Source organism: Molothrus aeneus, chromosome 7, assembly GCF_037042795.1.
Source record: "Molothrus aeneus isolate 106 chromosome 7, BPBGC_Maene_1.0, whole genome shotgun sequence".
In the NCBI taxonomy this organism is placed as follows: domain Eukaryota; kingdom Metazoa; phylum Chordata; class Aves; order Passeriformes; family Icteridae; genus Molothrus; species Molothrus aeneus.
This window is the reverse complement of record NC_089652.1, coordinates 64792-84030: the sequence shown is the minus strand read 5'-3', so window position 1 is coordinate 84030 and position 19239 is coordinate 64792. Positions and strand designations below refer to the sequence as shown.

Below are 19239 nucleotides of genomic sequence, written 5' to 3'. Positions count from 1 at the left end.
ACCCACTGGTGCAGGGCTGGAGGAGGCGGGAGCAGGGATCCCACACCAACAGCCACCACAGGACGGTGTCCCACCTGACACTGTCCCCAGCCCAAAGGAAGGGGCTGCAGGGTCATGTGTGACAGGGCCGTGTGGTGGCTGTGCTGGGCTGCACTGTCCCCATCCTGCGCAGTGCTGGCTCTCCCCGCTCCAGCTGGTGAGGAGGAGGATGGGGGCCCTCGGCATCTGGGGGTGGATCGCCAGCGTGCTGCGCTCAGACCCTGACAGCAGGCTCCAAAACTGTCACTCCTGATCTGTTTTCACTTCAGCTAAACCTCAACCCCGATTACAATCAAGGAGAGCCGCCTCTCCTTTCCCCTTCTCCCTGTGGTAGGTCCTCTGTAACCTCGGGTCTCAATGCTGAGCCAAACCCCAGCCAGGCTCTGCTGGGAATTGGGGCTGTTGGTCACGACTGCTCCATCCCTAAACCTGGCCCTGGAAGTGAGGGCACAGGCACTGCAGTGGTTGTATCCCTGAAGAGCCGTGGGTCTGTCAAAATCCATGGGGGATGCGCCACTGATATCACCAATACCACAACCTGCCTCTGCCATGGGTGTTATCCAGCTCCAAGGTTGCATCCATGCAATGGAAGGGGTTTGGTGGCAGTAGGGTGCCCCAACTGCCTGCTGCCAGCTCACTTAGCAACCCCCAAATTAAATAAATAAATTAAACCAGATGTGTGTGTGTGCATGCGATCATAGCACCAGGATGGATGTGTTCAGCAGGAAGCTGGGAAAAAGCTCAGTGGATGGAGACAGCCCTCATCGACTGGGGAAGCTTTCAAATTCCCTTTCCAACTCAGCTGGCCATAAAGCAGCTGCAGAGAACCATCAGACTCCCGTCATAGGGGCTGTCACCCATCCTCATGCTGCAGGACTAGGGGGCTCAAGGAGAGAGGTGCCACCCTGTGGGTTTGGGGACCGTCCCCTGCTCTTCAAAGGCACACAAAGCCTGCAGTCAGGGCTCCCAGTGCTCCACTACCATCGGGACCAAGCTCATCCCAGTGTGCCAGGCATGTCCCGACCCACCACGGAGAGCCGTGCCACCAGCAAGGTGCCCTCTCCACCTGCTCCACAACAAACACCCATTTTCCAAGAGGGGGCCTGGAAAAAGCAACTGATCCCTTGGGAAAAGCAATCCTGGGACCACCAAAGCAGCATGGCTGGCTGGCACCTAGGGGAGTATCCCTCAAGGTGGGAAGTGAGCAGCTCCCCGTGCCCCCTGGTCCACCCCCAAAGGGAGCTGGCCACCACTGAGGGATTTGCTCCATCCACCAGCAATCCCAACAGCATTCCTCTTCCCGCATCCCGCGCTACATTCCCGCAGCTTCACCAATGCTATTTTGAAAGCATTGAAATAATGTTGGAGGCACTTATAAAGAGATTTGTCCCAGCAGCCTTTTGTCCCCACCTCAAAATGACCATTTTTCTTTGAAGGAATAAGCATCCTCTTAATTCAGCAAGATTAAAAGAACATTTCCTGCAGTTATTTCCCAAGAAGAAAAATTTGCTTTTGTGTCTGAGAACGCTCAAAATATTTATATAAACAAATCCCTAAAGGAAAGGGGGAAGTCTGAGATTAAGGGCTTTGGAAATATTACTGAGTTATTCTAGAATTCTGCATTAAGAGCAAAACCCCAGTTATTAGGAAAGAATGCCTGTTGTTTTTTTTTTAATTCAGGGTTGGGTTTCTGTATCAAAATGCAGCCAAGCATCTGTCCTTGCATCTGTCAAAACAAAGGTCAATCATTTTATGGAAACTTAAACACAATGTCCTTGAGCTACTGTTTATTTCTTGTTTATTTTTAAGCTGGACGTGACTTCCAATTAAGATTTTTTATGATGGTTCACATTCAAATCACATTATCCCAGAAATCTCAGATTATGAGAAAAACATATCTGAGGATATTTTTCCTTTATAGTATGGAGATGATAATTTGGGGTTGATTTCCACAGCTTTTAAGTACTCTACAACATTTGCCACTAATATTTCACTTTTCTACTTATAAAGTGATCATGAAACCAAGGAAAATACAACAGAAACATGACAGTATCAGGAAGAATTTTGACACCCTTTTTGAGGAAAATAGGTATCTGAGGGCAAACAGAAAACAAAGTGAGCATCATAATAAAAGGGATTCCTCTCTCTGAATCAAATTTCCCCAGCAAAAGGAAAGAAAATGAATGAAAATAGGATGGAATTAAATAATAAGAATATTTATAGCATTAAAAATTAATGGATGTGGAATGGAAATAGAAATATTTTTTAAAAATACTGGAACTAGAATGGAATTCAAAATAAAAATAAAAGAATATTAAAAGTTTGGAACTATACTGAACTAAAAAGTAGAAATACCTAAAACTAAACAAAACAAAATAACAGAAGGTAAAAATCAAATTAATCAGGGTTGGGGGTTTTATTATGTAGCCACACTACGACATGATTAACATCCCTGTTATTTTAGTGTCCACTCCTTGAAGGCAATTCCATTTGTGCCATTCCCACCCAAGAGCACACACAGGTGACACTGTCCAAAGCCTATGCTGCAAATCACGGAATTTAGGAACAGCTGGATATTCTGGTTAAGGAAGAGATGGATGCCTCCCTACCCACGGTGGCACTGGCTGCTGGGCATGGGTAAAATGGAATTTAACTAAAATAACTAATTTAACTATTTAATAAATAATTTAACTAAAGTGCACGCTTCGAGAACAATGATTTTGCAAAACAAAGTTGCAGCAAGATTTGTCAAATTTAACTCACAAAAAATATTTGGAAATTTTTTTTTTTTTGCAAAAACAAAACCAAAAAGATATTTGGCAAAATAATTTCCAAAAAATATTTTGGGAATTTCTAGGAGAGACTTGGGGAGCAGCCGCTAACTTAAGGGAATCCCATTGCTTGCGTTCCAATGTCTCCCATAATCCCACCTCACACTGCCACAGATGTAAATTTCCTCCAGGAGAGATTCCCTTAAAACTGCTCCTAAGCATTCAAAGCTCTTCCAACCCACACCAGAGCCCAGGACCTGGCTCATTCCAGGACTCTTCCCTGACTTACACTGGTGGGAAAAGTTGCCCGCGGCGGGTGGTCTTCTACCAAGACAATCTATTAAATCTCCTTACCTTTCCCAAAGAACCGCTTTCGTGCTGCTTTGGCGGGAGGGGGATCCAGACAGATGGCCAGTCTTTTCACGTTTGGAAAGGATGAAAAATGCTACAGGGGGAAAAAAAAATCCCAGTGATTTTTTTCTTATTCCGCTGTTCAGCGCAGAAGGGCTCCCAACCTCATTGGCCCTGGGAGATCCACCACGTGGCACGGGATGAAGGGCACGTGACCTATTTTCTCCCAAATCCCTGGGTTTGCTGGAAAGGGGGATGCACCCACTGCTGATGTTCTTGTCATTTCATGGACTTTGATTTATTTATTTATTTTTATTATTTTTTTAAGGCCACTGAGCAAATCTGGATGCCCTGAGGTGATGAGGGCGAACCATCCAACACTTCCAACACGAAGGAGAAAGGATCTCAGCATCAGATGAGCTCTGGTGCGCTGCCTGTGTGAACGGGGAAATTTAGGCATGTTTTAGAGTGTGCCTGCCCACCCAGTGCAGGGCCAGAGCTTCCAGGAGGGACAGGCGGGCTGTGCTAAACCCTCCATCTCAGAGGTAGCAGCACGGTGGGAAGGAGCAGGCTGAAGCCCTGCCTGCACATCCCAGAGTTCAGCTGGCTCCCTGCAGGAAGCGGGTATGTTACAACTGCTCCATCACCCAGACCAGATGATCTCCTGCCCCGATGTTGCTCCTGACCCCTCCTCAGCTGTGCTCATCCTCTGCTGCCCTCCTGGCTGATGCACCCAACAACTGCTCCAAAAGATGACAATTTCCTCTGGAGGCTGCTGGAACAGCTTTCTGGGAAGCTGGACCAAGAGCAGGGAGGGAGCGTGGCACACTCTGAGTGGGCACTGCCCACTGCCACCAGCCCTTGGCCACACCAGGCCCAAAAGGTGTTTCAGTGTCCTGCCCCACAGATACTCACCCAGCCCAAAATGCAACACAATTCTGGGCATCCCAAAAAGATCCCCAAGACTCTGTGGAGCAAAGAAAGCCAAGCCACTGCTCTCAGTATCTGATTTTGACTGTTGCTGGGGGTGTACCCTGGTCCCAGCTCTGAGCCACCACATCCCAGCTGGCCATGGTACACAGGCCAAGCATCTCCTGTCCTTCCCTCAGTAGCCAGGGCAGGTACCAGCCCATTGGTGTCCAGACATTCCATTTGGGGAAGGGAAAAGGAATTTTTGGAGCCCTCAGATATCCTCATGTTTTGTCCATCAGAGCTCAAGCCAGTTGGACCAGCCAGAAGAGGCATTTTTCTGGCAACTCAAGTCTCCACTGGGCTGTGCCAACCCTTGCCTGTGCCATCATTCCATGCCACACCTGTTCACCTGAAAGCTACGGCCAAATCTACCTTGGGCATCTACCCCTAGTAGAGCCCTTCTGCAGAGCAGCTGTCCCCAGCCACCCCATCACCCAAGGGCTCAAGACCTTTTATCCAGGGGGGGCACCTAAGGCTCCTGGGAGGACCAGCTGAGCTTGGTGAAGCAGCCATGGCCACCTCCAGCCCTTCTTGGCATCACCACCATGTTCCAAATGCTGGTTCTTCCTTGCAGATGTTCCCCTTTCACGGCTCTGCACAGAGACGGGAAGCATCAGAAGCACAGCCCCTAATTCCAGATTCTTCCTGAGGCCAGACTGTCTTACCATGCTGTTCCCAAAACCACAAGTACAGCCATAAAAGGCCTCAAACAGTGTAGAAAAGTGCAGGGTTTCACCCAAATCCTCTCTGGCTTGGAGGGTCACGCTCCAGCCACATCATGGGGCACTCTATTCCAATAAATACACACTGAGGGAGAAACTTCCCACACTAAAATTTTCAAACGCAAACTATGGCCACAGCCCAAAGCACCCAGCTCGTCACTTGTCCTTCCCATGTTTTCTGATGGCCACAGAGAAGAAACATGAGCACCCTGGGATAGTGGAAGGTGTCCCTGCCCACGACAGGGTTTTGGAATGAGATGACCTTTAAGGTCCCTACCAACCCAAAGCATTCCATGATTCTGTGGTTCCAAAAACCCCCACCCCATCTTTCAGCCCCCTCCTCCTTCCCCAGCAAAGCTAAAGCTGGGTCCCCAGTAATCCTCCCAATAATTATATAATAGAGAGGCAGCGGATAAATCATTTCAGGCCACTGTGCCGACAGAAAGCAAGCTGGATTAAAAGATCAGAACAAGCAATACTTAGATTAAAATGGTTTGTTATTTTCAGCTGTGGGAAAAAATCTGTGGCTAAAGCACAGAAGACGCGAAACAAAGGTGCATCATCTTCTTTCCCCCCAAAACCTGACCTTTTTACGTATTAGCCAAGACAAGTTCTAATTTTCCAACCTCAAATCAGGTTTTGCTTCCCAATAGTTAAAAAATGCACTTTGCCAGTTCATATGACATTTTAGCTAAAGATTAATAGATGCTTCAAGTTGTTTTTTGCCCACAGGAAGCCATCAGAGCCCTTAACTCAGGAGAACCAGTGCACGGCTTGGCAGACAACGTCACTGCCTACGAAAAATGTGGCTCCTGGCACGATGGGCACCAACCCCTTTCCCTTGTCCCATGCCTCCCCACACCCCCGAGCTGATGGCAGGCGCTTGCCAGGCTTACCGGCAGTGCAGAGGTGGCAGTGGCAACTGGGAGAAGCCCATCAGACAGTGGGATGTCTCTCTACAGGGACCTATATGTTGTCCCCCTAGCCCCCAGCAAGGTCAGCAGCCTGGGGTGCTATGCTCTGACTGATGGCTTTGGAAAGGCGTGAAGGGGAGGCAGGAATAAAAGGGGGAGAGAGGGAGGTGGTGCTGGGGGCTGAGCTCTTCCTCAGGGCACGGCGCTCATCAGCCCAGTTTGGATCGATGGGTGATTCACCTTCAAGTTCAGATTGAGCAGAAGGGTCAAACTGGGAAATGGTTTGGCACTGGCAGGCATGTCCCCATCACCACCCTGCAGCCTCATGTCACAGCTATTTGCCTTGCTGGAATGGACAATTCCCACCCAACAGCATCTCCAGAATCAGCATTCCCATCTGAGCACATTGCTAACCCCGTAGAGTCTCCATCTTCCAGCATGAGCAGTGACCACTCATCCCATCACCTGGATGGGAGATGGAGCAGCAGTTTTTTCAGTATAAAGTACCAGAATATCCTGAGTTGGAAAGGATCCACAAGGATCATCGAGGCCAGGTCTTGGCCCTGCACAGGACAATGCCCACAGTCCCACCTTGTGCTCTTCCAAGTGTCTCTCCCAGCTGTAGTTTTGCTATAAGAACATCACGGTACCACATACACAGGATCAGCCTTGAGTTCCGATGATGGAATCCCATGGGGCAAGAGGTCCAGGACACAGCCTTGGGGAGGGCTTGGACAGAGACAAGCACCAGGCTCCTCTCCCTCCTGTGGATGTGGGAGAGGGGCTGGGACACAGACCTGGGAGATGGGATAGGATGGTGGACAGGGAGCATGAGAAGTCAGAAAAGTTATGTCAGAGGCCTTACCAGAGGGAGATGGGAGCTATGAGATGTTGTGATGTTCACCAAAATTTCACCTTATATTGTAGGAGAGTGTATTCACTAAAGCCAGAGAATAAAACACACTTGCTGGACAGGTGATGGCGGAAACTCAGACCAGACACAACCAGTACCCACCACATCACCAGAGGCCATGGGTAAACCTCCTCACAGTTTTCTTTGGCAAGTTCTATCCTTGCTGCAGCTTACTGGGTCACCTGCGGCTCCACTGGGAAACCTCCATCCCCCTATCCAAAACACACCCTTGTGCTGCAGGTGCAGGCTGTTTGCTCTGGCCAGTCTCTCCTGATGTTTTCCGGGCAGAAAACAGGGATAAGTGACACTCATAAAAGGAATGGGAGAAAAGAGAAATGGATTTGTCTGTCGGTACATTTCTGCTTTATGGAGCTGTCTTCTCCCTCGGAGACACACATCCTCCCCTCCACTAATGGAAATGTTGCCCTGCCTTCCATTCGTGCCAGTCAATGGCTGGGACAACACGATGGCCTAGGGCCACTCCAGATCTATTTTAGTCACAAAAGCAGAGCGGCTGATGAAAATCACTCCGTCTCTGCACTTCCCAGCTTAGCTCTTTTGCTGGTTTTAATGGAATGGCCAGCGTGGTGGAAAGCAGGCGGCGAGGGCAGAGACGGCGGGTTGAGAGACCTGCACAGATGCAGGAGAGAGGCCCCAGCACCCTCCCTGCGGGTGTTTTACAGCCTGAGGGACCTGCAAAGATCGCTCCTCCCAAGATTTGCCCAGAGAAGCTGTTGCTGCCCTGTCCCTGAAGTGTTCTGGGCCAGGTTGGATGGGGCCTGTGGAAGTGTCCCAATGGAACAAGATGAGCTTTAAGGCTCCTTCCAATCTGAGCCATTCTGGGATTGTATGACTTGGAAAGGACCTTACCTTACCCTACTGGATGGCCTCAAGCTCCAGACTGATTCCTGGGAAGGTCTGGCTGCACCAGAAAAGGGCATGCTGAGCATGGGGGGGGAATCCAGCAGTCCACGGCACAAGCCTGCAGACAAGGACACAGCAGAGGTTAAAGCACGGCACAGAGGAAAGACCAAAGCTGCTTAATGTGAACTTGACAGAGAAGTAAAAGACTGGATTGAGGGTCAGGGGAGAATGATCAAGAGCATCACCTCCAGGTTGTGTTTAGTTAGGCAAGCAGATTTTTTTTTTTCCTACATTGCAAACAGGTTTGGGCAGATCCTCAGCATCCACCAACCACAGGAAATCATCCTGTTGAGGAGGAGATCCCTGGAATGACAGAGAGACTCCATGGTGCTCACAGCCCAGCAGACCTCCTCTGTGGTCACCTCCCTGTGGTTGTGCCTAGCTGTGGAGCCAGGAGCCTACTTCCTGCAGAAATCCAGTGGTGGTAGAAAGGATCCAGCACGTTTCAGCGCCATGGGTTGCAGGTGCCAGCTGAATTTTTGCTGCTGCTCCCAGTAAGTTAAGTGGGGCATGCACTACCCATCAATACAATCAATGGAGCAGCCTCAGCCACTAATAAACTGAGTGCCAGAGGGCTGGAAAACCTCTCCACTGCCCAGAATATTCCCCAGGCAGCAGGGTGAGCGAGCTGCAGATCCCTTGCTTGAACTTGGTGCTGCTCTTAGTGTGCTGGGGCACCTTATGTGTTAACAGGGAAAACCTGACTCTCTCAGTGACTCAGCAACCTCCGTGCTCATCCCCAGTACCTCGGCACTTCCCTGCCACAGGAAGGAGCTTGTCAGTGGAAGGGGAGCCCATGGGACCTCCTAAAGTCAGTCTTCAGCCCTGCTGATGCTCACAACAGCATCAGCACTAAGGTCAGAGTGGGTTGCCCAGGGCTTTATCCCTTTGGGGCTGAAAACCTCCAAGGATGGAGCATACACAGCCTCTCTCAGGAACCAGCTGTCCTCAGAATTTATGGTTTTTCTCTCAACAGTTCACTCCATGTCCTCCAAGGTACTGGCTACATCCCCAGCTGGTGTCACCTACAAGCAGCATAGGTGCCAGGATGGACTCTGAGGGATTTCCCTGCTCTCCACTGAGCCTACACCAGCCAGATAAATTTTAAATCCCAGTAACTGCTGCAATTGCAACATCCAGTCCCATGGGCTCTGGCCAAAACTAAAAGCCTGGAAAGGATGGAAACCTCAAAGTGTGACTCACCGTTGGAAGACCCGCAGGGCCAGGTCAGGGATCCCGTGGAGTTGGTGGTCAGCAGTGCCGGAGGCAGGGAAGGATCTGGAAGACAGCACATGCTGAGGAGGCCAGGCAGCCCCCCCCCCTGGAATCTACAGAGCATCCTCCTGGCCCTGCTGCCGTGGCCAAGGGCAACGCAGGGAACAGGGAAGCCCAGGGCCAAATCAGAGGAGTCCTTGGTAATTGTTTTATTCCAATCAGTACCAATTGCTGGTCACTGATTCCAGGATTGATAACAAGAAGGGAAAATCCTCATCATGGCACCAGTCTCATCTACATACCCATGGAAAGGGAGCTCAGGCAAGTATTTAGCAATGCTGGAAGGACAAGGGGTTGCAAGGAAACCCCAATCCTTCTTCCCAGATCCAGTGTGGGCACAAATCAATCTGCATCCCATAAATTCATGGGGGAAGAGACTTGTACTTATCTTCTGGGTCCTAGGTTTGAGTTTATCCCAAGGCAAGGCTTAGCATCCAATGAACTCAGCATTAAGGAATTTTTTAGCAGTTTTCTTAATCAAAAATGGGTCCATCTTTCAGTAGCTCTGCTCCTTGCTATGTCCCACCCCTTCCACCCACCAAGCTGCAGGTGAGATGCCAGCCATGACCCTGTGCTCCTGCAGTAGGCACCAGGGCACACGCAGGAGGTGTTCTCTGCCATGAGGGTGCAGGTCACCTCCAGGCACACAGGTTTGGTGCTGTGCTGGGATAACCTCAGTTCCAGCACAGGTAAAAGTGAACCTCAAGCAACCCAAAAGCAGTGTCCAGGTAGAAACCTCAGCACTGCAAAGGACATCTTGGCTGCTTTAAGCACCATCTGACAACTCCAGTGGGGCTGTTTCCACGACATTCTGCTGGGCACAGCGATCCAGCACCTGCCACATAGCACCACCAGTAGCTCCTTCCTCATCACTGACCAGTCCAAGGCACTCAGGAATTGTCTTAAAAGGTATCATGAGATAGATAAACAACATTTGGGTTGCTGGGGGACAATCACCCTTGCCATCTCCCAAATCCTCTCTCCAGCATGGCTGAAGGCCCTGCACCTTGTGGCTGCCCTGTCAGTAAAAGCAAAGGAACCAATTGAATTTTTTTTCCTGGTTGCTCTCTCCAGTGAAGCATGCATTGCCAGCAGAGGCAGCTGTAGGCTTCTCCCACCAAAAACTTTCCATCTGCTGATCCATGGCAGTGGAGAGCACAGCTCCATCCCTGCATGGCCAGCTTGCCTGCTAGCTCTCATGGACTACATCCCATCAGGAAATTTGGCCAGGAATGTTCAAAAGCATCACTCAGGATGCTGAAGGAGTCATTTCTGAACAGCAGAGTGCCCAAATCCCAGCAAAATCCCGCCTACTCCTCCCAGATAAAAGCACCTGAGGATGCAAGGAATTCCAATGCACCGAGATGTGACCAATCCCAAAAATCAGCCTCTGGAGACTACAGGATTTCACTGCTCTTAACTCATCCCAGTGAGGCCACAGGGACCCAGGGGCTGGGCAACACCTGCAGCTTGATGACCTCACCTGCACTGGAGCCCTTGGCCACCCCATTCCAGGGGGCTCGAAATTTGGTCTGGGATGGGAATGGAGGAAACACAAACACATAGACAAATCTGGGGCCATCAGCAGAATGCCAAGGGGAAGGACCGAGGGGGGCTCCTTGCTCATGCACATCTTCCAAGGTGAGCTGGTGGTACTTTCATGTGGGGGCAGCTCCCATGCCTGGTCCCACAGGGCTGTGAAAACTCCCTGCTTTCCTACCACCCCAAATACCACATTCCCTACTGCACACCACTCCCCTTTCCCAAAAATACCAAAGCCTGCTCTGACACCCACCCTGCCTCTCCTGCAAACTCAGGACTTCAGCTTCCCCTCGCTGGTGAGTCCCTGGATTTTCGTGACAATCAGGAACCTTCCTTGGTATGTTTGGGACCCTGGGGCACATGTGTAAGGTCCAAGCTCTGCAGAGAGCGTGGAGAGCTTGGAGAAGTCCTATAGCTTTGCTGTGACCCTCCAGGGAAAATTCAAGGTCTTTTGGAAGGCATGCTGTGCAATGGTGAGGGAGGGATGGGATGGGATGGGATGGGATGGGGATGGGAATGGCTGCGATGGGATGGATGGCATGGGGATGAGACAGGATATGACGGGATGAGATGGATGGAATGGGGCAGGATAGGATGGGATGGAATGAGATGAGATGAGATGGGAATGGAGATGGGATGGGATGGCATGGGATGGGATGACATGGGATGGGATGACATGGGGATGTTCTCCCACCATACCACCAATCCCTGATCCATAGTACACCCCAAAGACAGGAATACCAGTGACATGGCTCCATCTGCATTGACCCCTAAGCTGCCAGCCTCCTCTGTGCTGGAGGCAACTCCCCTTCTCTCTCCTGGGGATGCAGCAGCCCCCACACTGCCGGATCTGCTTTGCTCTGGGGTTCTGGGCACCACCACTCCCTGTGCAGGGAGAGAGGGATCCTCCCCTGACCTGTGTTCCCATCATCCGCCTGCCCGGGTGTTCCATGCAGACAGAGGCAATGATTTTGATGTCCCAGTGAACAAGCTGTCGGGATGCATCAGCCTCAAAGAGCAGCCTTCAGAGCTGCCTTCTCCTCCTGTGCACTGCCTGGGCAAGGAAAACCAAATCCAGCTTCGAGCACACACACCACACGCACACACACACATACACACAGAGATACACACTGCGTCACCGGTGCCTGAGATTTTCCAGCCTTTTATAAAAATCCTTGCAAACCTTACCCACGAGGAGGGGGAGGCAGCGAGCCTGGGGCGGGGGTCGGAGGGGAGGTGCCGCCCAGCTGGCAGAGGGGCAGCCCCACGGGCAGAGCCCCGTGATGTGATGGAACCTGAGCACTGCAGAGCCGTCAGGAGCATGGGCAGAGATGAGCTGAGAAAAGCCATGAGCAGAGCTGACATCTGCCCCCTGGGTGGATACCTAATGAGCGGAGACACTGTCCATTTGTGGAGATGAGGAAAAGTTAAAAGATTTCCAAGCTGACACCTGGCAGCCTCCATTGGTGTTCCTGACCACACAGAAGGGGAAGGAGAACAGCGTCGCCCCCCGGCTCTGCAGGGGTGGGTGGGCTCGATGGCCGTGGGGTTGACATCTCAGCAGCTCATCCACACTGCCCAAATCTCCCCTGCTTGTGTTTTTCTGCCACCTTAAAAGAGAAACTGGTGCTTTATGGGAGCTGGGGGTGGTGTGGTCTGGCAGGGTCCCATGCTACCCCATACCCCAGGAAAAGGCAGCAGCATGGCAGGGAGCACATTCCTGGGTCTAGCAGCACACCAAACCTGCTCTAGGCTGGGATCTGAGCACGGGCAAAGGCTCCTTTTATCCTGTGGTCTCCACATCACAGGAGTAGGATGGCACTCAGCAATGCCTCAGCCCCCGGCGTGGCCCAGCAGCCCCCCCACACTTCCAAAAACCTAGTTCTGTCAGTCCCTATAAATCCAGCCTCCCTAAGCCAACTTGTCACAAGCTCTTCTGTAACTCACCTCCAGCCTCTTCCCTACCCACCACCTTCCACTGGTGACAAGACAGGAGCGATGGAGCAGGAGAAGGGAGAGCCCTGTATCACTCCAATCGCCTCCCAGCTTTCCCCTCAGGAAAACCTGGGTCTAAAAGTACTTGTGAGCCAGTAAACAGCCCCATTCCCCCCCAAACCCACAGTGAAATGATCTTCTCCCCACCTGCCTGCCTGCTTTCCTAAAGGCCAAGTGGATTTACAGAAAAAACACTTCTCTCCAAGTATTCTGGCTGAAAGGGGAGATCCTGGAGCATCCTCAAGGCTTTTCACCAGCCTAAAAAGCAGCTTAAAAACACTGACATTACTTCACATGGTTTTCACCACCTCCATCAGCGAACAGTCTCAGGTCTAAACCCCATTACAAGCATGATTTCCACCTGCCTGGCTCCAGGGATTTTTGCTTTCCAACAAATATAGCCAGAAATGACCAAAAGAAGGGTGCAACCTTTTCCCTGGGATGCCTGGGAGTACAAACAGCAGCTGGGTTCAGGCTGCTCTTCCCTGGCACCCGCTCACCTGCTGTGCTTGAGCAGATGGAGCAGCCACAAATCCCCCTGTAAGCCAGGGAAGGGACTAATCTCCTAGAGGACAAATCAGTTGGCAAGGGGGGGGAAGCTCAACATTCCACCTTTTCCTCCCTCCTCTGGCAAACCCAGCAGCACCCAGCATACCCAGAGGGATCACAGCACTCCCGAGGGCAGAGGAGGCACCAGGAGTTTGGGCACCTGGTGGAGACCCAGTCTGGGGACAAGCAGACAGTCAGGTCACAGCAAGCTAAGTCTTACATGCCCTGTGCAGGGAGGGGCAGCAGCTGGTGTGTCTCTGTGGAAAACCACATCTGGTGAGCTCTTAAAACTTCCAAAATGCTCTCCAGCCATGACGGGCTGAGGCTTCTTCAAGACTGAGAGGTCCTTGGTGGGTGTGGAAAGCTGGAGGAGCAGCCACTGGGATGAGGTGGATTACCCACAGTGGAATCCTTGGTCTTTCCTCACTGTTGGAGGAGGATTAAGTCCACTGGAGAGGGTTAGTCCAGGTTCACAGGATGAGATCTAGAGAGCCAAACATGCTCTCTCCAAAACACAGATATGCCCAGAAGGACTGGGAATGACAACGTGCCGATGTCAAAGCCCCACAGCAGATCCCACCATGGACATCACCCACTGCTACGCTCACCCCACGTCCTTCAGAAAGGTGTTTCTGCCCCAAAGACCCCAAACCACAGGTCAGCCCAAGGACACACAGCCTGGTCCCGCTCCTGGGGCCATCCACAAGTGCCAACCCTCTCCAACTCATTTTCCTTCTGCTCCAGAGGCCATGGAAAGTAAGAAGGTCAGTAAATTTCGTGCCACCCTTCATTCTTCTGGCTTGTGTTCTTTTCTTTCTTGTGCCCCCTCTTCCCTTGCCTAAGGGCTGGAAAACTCCTGTGTGCTTGCTAGGGACAAATGTCTCGCCAGATATTGTCAGCCCTACTCAGAAAACTCCAAGGCGGGAGTGCTGATGAGGACAGGCACAAGAGCTCTCAGAAATGCTTGGAAGGAGGAAGCTGCAGCCCAGGGAGAGGATGGAAAAGATACAGGCTGGGATGTGCGGCATCTGGGTTTGGATTGCACCCTGCACCTCAGATGGAGGATCATGAATGGCCAGCAGAGCCTGGGGAAGCCCTGATGAGGTGTGATACCCACAAGTGCAGCACAGCACCAGTGCCACCTCTCTGGGTGCCACTGCACATCCAAAGGAATGGCCTGGGATAGAGGGTAAGCCATTGGTGTGTCCCTGGGGATCATGGCTACTCAAGCTATGCAGTCAAAACAGGCAATTTCAAGTCTCCCACAAATCCATCCCCATGTCCTGGAGGGGAGATTTGGGGAAAATCCCAAAATTTCCCTGAGGGAACCCCAGAAAAACCTGTTTCCCAGGTGGGGAAACTGAGTCACAGAGAACACCACCATGGACAGGCTTGCCTGTCCCATGGAGCCACACAATGCCAAGGAAGGGCTTCATTTCCCAGATACCCTGGGCCCATGTTGTCATGCCCTGCCTTCATGTTATCAGTCCAATAAAAGCCTTTAAATAGGGAATTGTTTCTACATTTTAAGGAAAGTTTAGAGGCACAGAGTGAGTGAGCATCTCTGGAGGTCTCTGGCCCAGCTCCCACCCCAAGCAGGGTCACTCCAGAAATGGATTAGGCTGCCTGGTATGAAATTACTCCACCCTGAAACCTCAAAACTTTTTCCAAGCCCTCCATTTTCTGCCTGCACACAAGGAGATGTTCCCTGCATGCCCTCAGCCACTGCTATTCCCAAAGGCCTAATTCTTATCCTTTTCAGAGCACACTGGACAGCAGGGACCTCATCATAGATCATCACCTGGATAAAAGGGGACCACTCCATGGTGGTGCCCACAGTGGTGACGTCCCCATACCCATGGCTGTGACCCCATGCCCACAGCAGTGTCCAGACTGGAATGGCCACCAGCCTGCGTGACTTGTGCCGGGGGGAACATGCCACCATCACCCCAAGGGTCCCCTGGACAGCCCCAGGCCCAGAGTGGGGCTGTTCCTGCCTCCTCACCTCTGGAATGGGCTGCAGGCGCAGCACAACCTGGAGGCACATCTGGCAGCGTTGGAAGGGTGGTGCTGCAGTGGGATGGGTGGCTCCTTCCCTGCGGAATAAAGGGATGAGAGTCAGTTATGGAGCAAAAGCATCCTCCAAACAATGTGCCCCCCACAGGCCCCCATCATGGGGACACCCACACAAGCATTTGAACCCGTGCCAGAAATGTCACCACCACAATTCTCTCAGGACAAGCAAGTCCTAGATGCAGCTTCCCCCAGCCCAGCTGAGCAGAGTCCTATAAGGCATGATCAGAAGTCTCTGGGGCACTTGGATTTTCAGGAAATCATCACCTTGCGCTGAGAAAGTAGGGACAAGAGGGTTTGCTCCTTGGTGGCAGGGCTGCATGAGTCATCCTCCAGCCGATGCCCTTGAAACAGAGCCAAAAAAGCTTTTACCCAAAGTAGCCAGCAACAGGATACCAGAGCTGGAGTTCCAGGATTAACCCGTTCCTGGCAGAAGCTGGCTGGCTGCCCTGCCATGCAGACCCCTTCTCCTCCTCTGCTCAGTGCTGGGTTTTCCCACTGTGTGCACCCACCAGGTGCCAACACTGGCAAGGGCAGGGGGGGACATGCCATGAGACCCCAATGATGGGCTGCTGCCAGACCAAATGGGGTTGGAAACACAGGCCCCTCAAATGGGGAACATCATTTCTCTTCCACGTCTCACCACAAAGCCTACCCAGCAAACAGGACAATGTTTGGGGTCCACCAAAGTGAAAACACAACTCAAAAAATAAAGTGGAAAATTTAAAGCTCTCTATTTCCACTGCTTTGAGGGGAAGGCTCTTGATCCCTGCAGTCCTGAGTCCTTGTTTCATTTAGGAACCCACCAACCATCCGTAGCTCTGATGGGATCCTCATTGTTTGGTGTGCCAAGACTTGATGAGCTTTCCCCAGAATAGGGGGAACTAGCCGGCTGGAGAATCCCATATTCCCTCCTTGATGGAAAAGTGTCCCTTAGGGACAAGTGGGAATTTCTGTGTTAAAAGGAGGTTTCCCTCCCTGCAGGCAGGCAGAGAGGTGGCAGCACCCAGCTTTCCTATCAACCTGATGACAATGGACCTATTCCTGCAGTGTGGAAAGGTGGGAGCTTCAAACCATGGCGTGGCAGTGGGCATGAGCATCACTGAGCTGGGACAGGGCAAGAAGATGGAGGATAATGCTCCCAGCTCCCAGGGCTGGGAGTGGCTGCTGCACAGCAGCCTTGCTGTACAGGGCCCCAAAACAAGCCCAGCCTCTCCTGGGGCCATCAAAAAGAGAAGGGAAAGGTGCTGGGGGTTACACTGATACCCACTAAGGTGGGCTGGAGCCTCCTGCCATGGCCCCATGGACCCAAGCATCAATCGACCCACTCCAGCAGTCTGGCAGTGTTTTGGTACCTGCATGGACCCACCCAGGGCATTTAAAGCAAGACAGAGATTTCCCTCTCATATTCTCCCACAGGCCACTATGCAAATGCTCCTTGAAAGCACAGATTAGGTCACGGAGATTTTGATGAGCTTCACCTTCCCCAGGGTTCTCCATCCCCAGTTTACTTCTTTACAGTCTACAGTCAACCCTGGGGGATCCCTGTGCCCCTGCCAGCCCACCCAGACCCCAGGTGCAGCATCATGTGTCTCCCACCAGGACCACCCGCTCCCTTGTACTGCATCCCTTGTGATGCACCGGTGCTCTCGGATCTCCCAAGGATGGGCAGCATGAACCGCCCAGGCCTGGAATGCCTGGAACACCCAATCTGTGCCACAGCAGCGGGCGTTCCCCAACACCCCCAGCACCAGGGACACCATGGCCCCAGGCTGCCCTGCCTGCCTGCAGTGATTCCCGGGGAGCCATGCAGCATCCGCACGGGGTAGGGATCTCTGCAGTGGAAGGAGGATGCTTCCTCTCTGCTGGAGGATGCTGCACTGACCAGGCTGCTGCACAGACCCCTCCCCAGAACGGGTGTCATCCAGACACTGGGAGGACCTGCTGAAAGGAGGTCAGCAAAAAACACGGCCCCGGGAGCCAGAGCTGAATAAACTGACCCCTCCTGAGCCTGCTCCGTGTGATGAGAGGTGGTGACTCCAGTGGGGAGCACGCAGCACCCACTGCTCCACCACAGGGCACCCACTGCTCCCTCGAGGTCCCTCGAGGCACATGCTGAAGAACCAGCTCAGTGACAGAGTGGGTGACAGCCCTGCCTGCGGCAGGGGGTTAAAATTAGATGGTCTCTAAGGTCCTTTCCAACCCAAATCATTCTGTGATTCTATGATGATTCTGACTTTGGAGGAAGGACAGAAAAGTTCTGCCTGGGGAAATGGGTTCCCAGGAGATATCTACCCAGCTACAGCAGAAATTTTGAGGCCTGGGACCCCTTTTCTCCCCCCAGTACTGATGCTGAGGCTGCATCTGCACCACTTGGTAATCACCACACCTGGAGCGCATCTCATAAATTACTACCAGCCTGACACTCGTGAGACGCCATGGGTGCTGGCACCCAAAACCAGCAGCCAGGGCTCAGAAACGCACCGTGGGACCCCTCGGGATATTCCCACCCAAAGTCATGCAGTATCCCTGCCGTCACCCATCCCTATGCACACTTCTCCCTGCACTTGAGAGTTGGGGCGGGATTGGAAAGCCGTTCCCCTTGGGGACCCTCACTTATCCCCACGCAGGGACAGCACTTTGGAATTGTTTCAGCAGAGCCCGGGAGACTCCCAGGGATGGGAGCCAGGGACAGAAAACTCCCAGCAGCCTCGCAGAGCCACTCAGCCGGGAAGGTGGCAGCACACGGGGGCACCTCTTGGGGACGGGGGGGACACGGGGACAGGGTCGGTGGGTGCACGCCCTCCGCACCTCGGAGCGATGGGGGAGCCGCCCAGCCCCGATGTTGCCGCCACCACACCCATCGGCGTCCCCGCACGGGGACCCTCCTTCCCCGCTCCAGGTCCCGAGCCCCCCAGGCCCAGAACACACCCCTCAGAGAAGGCAAAGTCCTACCTGTGTCCGGACGGACGGGCCGAGGGACGGCTGGGGCAGGGCGGGGGAGCGGCAGGGCTGACTCAGGGGCGGCGGCAGCCGGAGCCGAGCGGGAGCGCTCAGCCCTGCCCGCCACCCGCCCGGCTCTGCCCGGCCCCCCGACTTCCTGCCCCTGCCCCGTCCCTTCCCGTCCCAGACCCAGTCCCTGCCCCTGTTCCTGTCTCTAAACCTGCTCCTCCCCTGCCCCAACTCCTCCTCTAGCCCCTGCTCCTGCCCCGGCCCCTCCACTGCCCTCTCCCTAGTTCAGTCCCTGCCGCAGCCGCTGTACCTGTTCCTCCCCTACTCCTGCTCTTCCCCCTACTCAGTCTCTACTCCTGCCCCCGCCCCGTCATAGCCCTCTCCCTAATACAGCCCCTGCCCCTAAACCGGCTCCTCCCGTCCCAGCTCCTGCTTTCCCCCCTACTCAGTCCCTACTCCTTCCCCCCGCCCTTCACTGTCCTCGCCCTACTACAGCCCCTGTTCCTGTCCCTGAAGTAGCTCTGCCCCTACCCAGTCCCTGCCGCTGCCCTGTGGTGCCTGGGGGCAGTCCCAGCTGACACTGCCCACGGTGACTCTGCCCCAGGGTGACTCTGCCCCAGGATGCTGGCATTTCCCGGGTGCCCAACACCGCCCCGGACCCACACCCTGCAGAGCTCCTGCACCCGGGCCCGGCTGCGTTTACGGCAGGGACCTAACCCTGCCTCCATCCTGGCCATCAGCGATGGACAGACAGGTTCCACCTGCCCGCGGGAGGGGCAGGGTGCAGACAGGGAGCTGACGGACACGTCTGCTGTGGTCTGGCCACCCTCCCCAGGACCACCTGGGGGGCTCAGTAGGGCTGGAAGCCTCTGGGTTGGAATATCCAGGGCTGCCTGGACCTTACAGGCTAGCTTGGGTGGGACGGGTGTGTGGGTGTGTGTGTGGGCGGGTGGGTGTGGGTGGGTGTGTGGCAGTCCCCGGACGTCTGGGATCCTGCTGCCGCACTTCCAGGCGGGAAGACATAAATATTTCACCGGAATAGCCGAGCCCTGTCAGCTTGCATTTGCTTCTGGCAGGGTGAGCGCTGGGAAAGGGGGAGGAAAGGCGGGGAGAGAAGATGCCCTCGGAAGATGGACTCTGAAGATGCATCATCTCCCGAGATGCTCCCGATGGGGCACTAGCTCCGAGGCCAGATTCTCGGGGGGCTCCACCTCCTCTAGGGATGCTCTTCCCTCCGGAAGAAGTGC

The 19239-nt window shown here is 53.3% G+C and overlaps 1 protein-coding gene across 24 annotated transcripts in view; it reads right to left on the bottom strand.

The window, feature by feature from the left end:
- Nucleotides 1-3249, bottom strand: part of PCBP3 (poly(rC) binding protein 3) — a 38842-nt gene extending 35593 nt beyond the window's left edge. For all 24 annotated transcript variants that reach the window (XM_066553753.1, XM_066553761.1, XM_066553762.1 and 21 more), the window contains exon 1: nt 3165-3249. The gene's annotated coding sequence lies outside the window, so the exon portion shown is untranslated. The remainder of the gene's footprint in view (nt 1-3164) is intronic.
- Between the last annotated feature and the right edge of the window lie 15990 nt (nt 3250-19239).